At 34.6% G+C, this 7,389-nt stretch overlaps 1 non-coding gene across 1 annotated transcript; it reads left to right on the top strand.

Moving 5' to 3' along the window:
* The first annotated feature begins 6,896 nt into the window (after window positions 1-6,896).
* On the top strand, window positions 6,897-7,060 carry LOC128591616 (U1 spliceosomal RNA). Its single transcript, XR_008381595.1, has one exon. It is a non-coding gene; the product is annotated as a U1 spliceosomal RNA (small nuclear RNA).
* Window positions 7,061-7,389: the final 329 nt, after the last annotated feature.

Here is a 7,389-nt window from a genome sequence, read left to right as displayed (position 1 = left end):
ATAAACACAAGAAGACCATACCTCTGCCTGAAACACAAAGTTAATAAAAATCTTAAAGGCAGCCAGAAGAAGAAATAAGGGAAAAACTGATTCAAAAAAGATTTTGACATCTTGTTAGAAACAATGTAGCCCTAAGGTAATGGAACATTATAAAGTGCTGAAAGAAAACCAACAATAACAAACTATCAATCTGGAATTCTCTATTTAGTGGAAATTTCATACAAAATAAAGATAAATAAATGAATTTTCATTTAAACAGAGAATTCACCATTACCACAGCTTTACTGTAAGAAATATTAAAGAATGTTTTGCAGGCCTGAGTTATTCCATATAAAAGGAAACTGAAAGTGAGCAGGAGCTACACTTAGATAAAGCAGCCTTTAAGATAACAACAGAAAAAAGAAAGACAAAGAAAATTGTAATATAATGGTAAAGTTATTAATCCAGGAAGCAGACATAATAATTCCAAATATATATGGAGAGAACACTGGAGCACTCAGATTCATAAAGAAAATATTACTAGATATAAGAGAAAGACAGATTGTAATCATAGTGGGGGACTTCAGCACTCCATTCTCAGCGTTACATAGATCATCTATATAGAAAATCAACAAAGAAATATTAGATACAAATTGGACTTGAGACCAAGTGCACCTACGCATTTACAGAATATTCTATACCTACAAATACACTTTCTTTTCATCAGCACAGGTAACATTCTCCAGGATAGCTCATATGTTAGGCCACAATATAAATATCAACATATTTTTTAAAAAATTGAAATCATAGCAAGTATTTTCTCCAAGCACAATAGAATAAAACTGAAAATCAATACCCACAGGAACTCTGGAAACTATAAAAAAATAAATGGAAATTAAATAATATGTTTAATTAAATAACATATTCATGTAAAGGATCAATGAAATAAAAATTTGTTCTTTGAAAATATAAATAAAATTGGGCGGCACTTGTGGTTCAAGGAGTAGGGCGCCGGTCCCATATGCCAGAGGTGGTGGGTTCAAACCCAGCCCTGGCCAAAAAAAAAAAAAAAATTAAAAAAGATAACATAAAAAAAAAAAAGAAAATATAAACCACTAGTTAGATTAACCAAGAAAAGCAGAAAGACCACCAAAAATAAAATTAGAAATTAAAAAAGGAGACTTTATAACTAATACTAATACACAGAACTGCAAAAGATCATCAGATACTGTTATAAACAACTATGTGCTGACAAACTATAAAACCCAGGAGAAGGCATAAAATCTTGGAAATCTAAAATCAACCTATCAAGATTTAATGACAAAAATAATAGAAAACCCGAACAGACCAATAACAAGTAGCAAGACTGAATCAGTAATAAAAATTCTTTCAACAAAGAGAATCCCAGGACTGGAGCTGAATTTTATCAACTGTATAAAGAACTGATACCAATGATCTTGAAACTCTTCTAAAAGATTGGAGAGGAGGAAATTCTCCCTAATTCATTCTATGTATCACCTTGATACCAAAACCAGACAAAAACACAGTACAAAAAGAAAACTAGAGGCCAATATTCCTGATAAACTTAGATAGAAAAATTTTCATCAAAGCACTAACAGAGTCCAAATGAGCACACACACACACACACACAAATCCATAATGATCAAATGGGATTCATACTAGGGATGCAAGAATGGTTCAACAAACTCACATTAATAAGCATATTACATCACAGCAACAGAATGAAAGACAAAAACCATATGATTATCTCAATAGAGAGAAAAAGCATTTGACGGAATTCAACATTCCTTCATGATAAAAACTTCAGCAAGTTAGGAAAAGAAGAAACATATTTTAATATAATAAATCCCATTTGATCCTGCAATCCCATTACTAGGCATTTACTTAGAAGAAAAAAATAATAATTTTATCCTAAGGACATTTGCACTAGATTGTTTCTCACAGCTCAATTTACAATCTCCAAAACATGGAAACAACCTAAATGCCCACTAACCTAGGAATGGATTAACAAGCTGTGGTATATGTATGCCATGAAATACTATTCGGCCATTAAAAAAGATAATGACTTTACATCTTTTGTATTAACCTGGATGGAGGTGAACACATTCTCCTTAGTAAAGCATCACAAGAATGGAGAAGCAAGAATCCGGTGTACTCGATTCTAATATGGGGGCAGTAGATGATCTAATACAAGGGGTAGAGTAGAGGAATGAGGGATTGTGGAGAGGGGAGGAGGGAGTGGGATGGGGGTTCACAATGTATGGCACACCTCTTGGGGATGGGGCACAATTATAAGAGGGACTTTACCTAACAATTGCAATCAGTGTAACCTATTTCTTTGTACTCTTAATGAATCCCAAACAATAAAAAAAAGTGTTATATTTTGCAAACCCACAGCTATAATCATGGTGAATGGAGAAAACTTGAAAGCCTTTCCCCTAAGGATCAAAACAAGACAAGGATACTCACCTTCACCACTCATATTCAACATAGTACTAGAAGTCCTAGCCAAAGAGCAATCAAGCAAGAAAAAGAAATAAAAGACATTCACATTGAGAAAGAGGATATCCCTCTTTAAACATGATTTGATCTCATGTCTAGAAAAACCTAAATATTCCACACACACACACACACACACACACACACACACAAAACTCTTAGATTTGATAAATGAATTCAGTATGGCTGAAGGATACAAAATCAATGCACAAAAATCGGTAGCATTTCTACACAGGATTAATGCTCTAGTCAAGAAAGAAATTAAGAAGGCACTCTCATATACAACAGTTACATAAAAAATGAAATGCTAGGAATAAATTTAACCAAAAGGTGAAAATATCTACAAGGAAAACTACAATATACTGATGAGAGAAATTGAAGTTGACGCAAATGGAAAAACATCCCATACTGATTGCAGGAATTAGTATCTATAAAATGACCACATTGCCCAAAGCAATCTACAGATTCAATACAATCCCTATCAAAATACCAATTTTCATATGAAACCTAAAAAGAGCAAAAATAGGCAAAGCAATTCTTGGTAAAGAGAGCAAAGCTAGAGGCATCCTATTGCTTGAATTCAAAATACTTTAAATGTCTACATTAACAAAAACAGAATGGTATTGGTATAATCGTACACATACAGACCAAGGGAACAGAACAAAGAATCCAGTGATAAGGTCACATACTTAAAGCCAATTTAGACAGCCACATGCAAATGAGTGAAACTGAACCCCTATTTGTCACCAAAATCAACTCAGAATGAATTAAAGCCTGAAATGTAAGACCCCAAACAATAAAAAAACAAGAAAAAAAACCTTGGAGACATGGTCCTGGACATTGATCTAGGCAAACAATTTATGATTAAGACCTCAAAAGCACAGGTAACAAGAACAAAAATAGGTAAATCTTACTGATTTAAAATTACAAAGCTTCTTCACAGCAAAATAATCAACAGAGTGAAGAAACAATCTGTTGAATGGGAGGAAATACTTGAAACTATTCATCCAACAGTGGACTAATATCCAGAATTTACAAGGAACTCAAATCACCAATAAAAAAAATACAAACAACCCCCTCAAAAAGTGAGCAAATTACATCAACCAGCATTTGTCAAAAGAAGTTATGTAGACGGCCAAACGTTAAAAAAGACTCAACATCGCTAATCATCAGGGAAAAGCAAATTAAAACAAAACGAGATAGCATCTCTCTTCAATTAAAATGGCTTTTATCAAAAAGTGAAAAAACAATAGGTGTTGGCACAGATTTGGTGAAAAAAGGAACACTTATACACTGTTGGTGGGAATGTAAATTAGTACAATCTTGATGGATAACAGTACAGAGATTTCTCAGAGAATTAAAAGTAGATCTTCAACCATTCAATACAGCAGTCCCACCTCTGAGTATCTACCCAAAGCAAAAGAAATCGTTATATGAAAAAGATACCTGCAATTTTATGTTTGTAGTAGAACAATTCACAATTGCAAAGATATAGAATCAACCTGAGTAGTCATCAATTGATGAGTGGATAAAGAAAATGTGGCAACACACCATTGAATACTACTCAGCTATAAAAAAGATTGAAATGATGTATTTTGCAGTAACTTGGATTGAACTGGAATCGTTCCATGTGAAGTAACTCAGAAATGGAAAATCAAATACCACATTTTCTTACTTATAGGTAGAAGCTAAACTATAGGTACACGGGGGTATACAGAGTGGTACAATGGATACTGGAGACTCAGAAAAATTAGGCTGGGAAGAGAGTGAGGGAAGAAAATTATCTATTTGGTACAATGTACACTGGTAAGATGACAGGTACGGTAAAAACTTATATCACTGCTATACATCTATGTTACCAAATCCCACTTGTACCCCTCAATCTATTGAAAAGAAGAAAAGAAAAAAGATAAATAGGTAAAGAACTGAACACAATTACCAAATCCCTGTTAAGGCTATGATGCAATCCATATCAACTAACCCCGCTCCTTGGTTTTCTGTCATCACATGCTTAGGCTCTGAGGCTCTTGACCATGTGGCCTAGAAAATCCTGCTCATTTTCACTGCTGGCATAACCACTTACATTTTAATGATAAGAACATTGGAAATCTGCTTTTAACTATTTTTGTTTCTAGTCTATCTTACCTTTTCTTTTCTAGTTAATGGTACAACAAAGAAATAAGAATCTATTTCTTTTCAAGGTACTGGATATCATGACTTTTTTTGTATTTCTTTGGTGGTATGCTTTTCTTTTTCTTTTTCTCAGATATACCTTCTAATAGAAGTCAGGAAAATTATTATAGTGATTTTACCATTGTTTGTTATCTGCAAAAAAAATCATGGAATCCTTTCTGCAAGATGTTATCTGAACTTTCTCTGTCATTGAGTCAAACTAGGGGTTCCTTCAACTACAATTTGAAAAGCCCGTGGTCTGTCATTGTCTCCTATTTTTCATTTTCTTACTTTATTCAAATCAACCGAAAGATAATGATGCATTTTTTTCCCTTAATGCTCTCAGATTATTTCTGCCAGTTGGCTTATGAGTTACGGTTGTGGAAAATACTATCAAGTAGAATCTGGCTGTAGTCTCCAACAGGCAAAAGTATAAAAAGTTGGTCCCAATATAAAGAGCACATATTGCCATAAATGATGCTTTCTACCTAGTCTAATCCAATTCCTTCCAGTGACCAGGCACCTAGAAATTTTCTGAAGCCAGGAAAATTAAAATACTTATAAAATTCATCTGGGTTAAGGTGATATGTTCCCTAAGTGTACAAAGCTTTTCAGATCAGAGAATTCTTACAAAATAACTATTCCTTCTAAACTACTTCCAAGCCGACAACTACGGTTTTCTTATAAACAAATTAAAAGAAATCATCTGAAATTTGAGAAAACAGTCATGCTTAAAAGCCACTGCCCTTCAAATGCCTCTGATCCTTTCTAAAATCTTTGTCAAAGTCCATGTTTAAACAGTCTCGATTAAAATACTGCCCAACGACTCTAATTGCTTTATAATTGTAGAGAAACCACTAACAACATACATGTGTTTTCTTTACCAAGGAAGAACACTGGAGTTCAAGAATATAAAATTCTGGGATGAGGGATTTGTGGTAAAAGGGAACTGTGCTTGGACTTCATATTATACAAATCCTCAACATTTCATTTCCAAAGAGCACTGCCAGATCTTGGGGTAAAGAATCAAAGCTTTGTTCTCTCATTAGGGCAGGCTTCACTGTTTAATGATGCCCTCTTTTATTTTTCTTTTATTATACTTTGCTTCTTTTCATAAAAGATTTATAGTTTGCTGGAATTTAATATGAAATCTCATCCATATTATTGTTTCATTTCTTAATATCGAAGATTACTATGTAAGAAAAGTTATGTCCACTGCAGTGCCTTTCGAACATTTATGTTTTCATTAACGAAATGGTGGCAGATGCTATGGTAAAAATATTCTCCCTTTGGTGGCTGGCAAAAAATTTGTCAAGGCAGTGATGAGTCGATTCAAACTTTTGAAAAGGAAAAAAAATTGGTCAAGAGCCCAAACGTTCCTGGATTTTAATTTTTCCTTCATTAAAAGCAAAATTTCAGAACAAATAAAAATTCTTCCTCCAGGTTAATTAATCATTTTCATGTTAGCTATCATTTACATCCTGAGGAAGGATGGAAGATTATGTGTTTACAGTCATACATGTTTTCTTTTACTGTCCACAGAAGTTTGAAACCACAATATAAGGCCAAGAGCACCTTCCTGCTAATTAGGAAGGACAAATTTGCCATAGAGTTGTCTGTGCAAAAAACACTGGCGTCTCTGAAACAGCCCTCGCGTCTTTAAAATCAATCAAGCAATTGGTGGGAACTTACTATGTGCCTTGACCCACGCTCATCTCCGTAGAAGCAAACACACAATTCTTTGTCCATGAAGTGAGGAGGAAATATGACACATATTAAAAACAAGAGAATAACGACAAGTCAAAGAGTCAAAGAGCTGTGTGCCCAGAAAGCATTGTGTTGACCCAATTTACTTTTCTTGAATTAGATGCTGGATTGATGTGAGCAATCGGCTTTGAGGGATTTCTTTTTTTTTTTTTTTTTTTATTGTTGGGGATTCATTAAGGGTACAATAAGCCAGGTTACACTGATTGCAATTGTTAGGTAAAGTCCCTCTTGCAATCATGTCTTGCCCCCATAAAGTGTGACACACACCAAGGCCCCACCCCCCTCCCTCCGTCCTCGGCTTTGAGGGATTTCTAAGAAGCAACATGAATGAAATTTACTGCATTATTTATTGGGAAGTTGTTGAAGCCATCGTTTGCCTTAAATAAAGAAATAATCTGAAACTCATAGAAATAACAAATTAGGAGATGGTGTGAGATACAGGCAAAAATGCTTGTGGGATACTTACCTGGCAGGGGAGATACCATGATCGTGAAGGTGGTTTTCCCAGGGCGAGGTTCATCCATTGCACTCCCGATGTGCTGACCCCTGCGATTTCCCCAAATGTGGGAAACCTGACTGCATATTTTGTGGTAGTGGGGTATTGTGTTCGCACTTTCCCCCCAGAGGGAAAAAAAGCTTGTGAAGTTAGAGAATAGTGAAGATATTCCAGAAAGTCTTTTTGTAAGAGGTAAGACTTGAATGGAACCATGACAAAATAAGTTATAAACACAAAAAGGGTATAAGAATAGTCAAGACCAAAAATACTGTCATGTGTACACTAATTTAACATTAACCCATGCCACACTATGTACCAGGCACTGAAAATACCACAATAAAAAAATGGGCAATGTTTCTGTCCTGGGGGAGCTTACAGTCTAGTGAAGACATACAGCTAACCAGATAAGATCATGAATTATTTAATTTTGGGTATTGCTTTCTTTCCTGCACTTC

Source organism: Nycticebus coucang, chromosome 1 (assembly GCF_027406575.1).
Source record: "Nycticebus coucang isolate mNycCou1 chromosome 1, mNycCou1.pri, whole genome shotgun sequence".
Taxonomy (NCBI): domain Eukaryota; kingdom Metazoa; phylum Chordata; class Mammalia; order Primates; family Lorisidae; genus Nycticebus; species Nycticebus coucang.
Note: the sequence above shows the minus strand (reverse complement) of the source record. Positions and strands in the feature narration are given on the sequence as shown.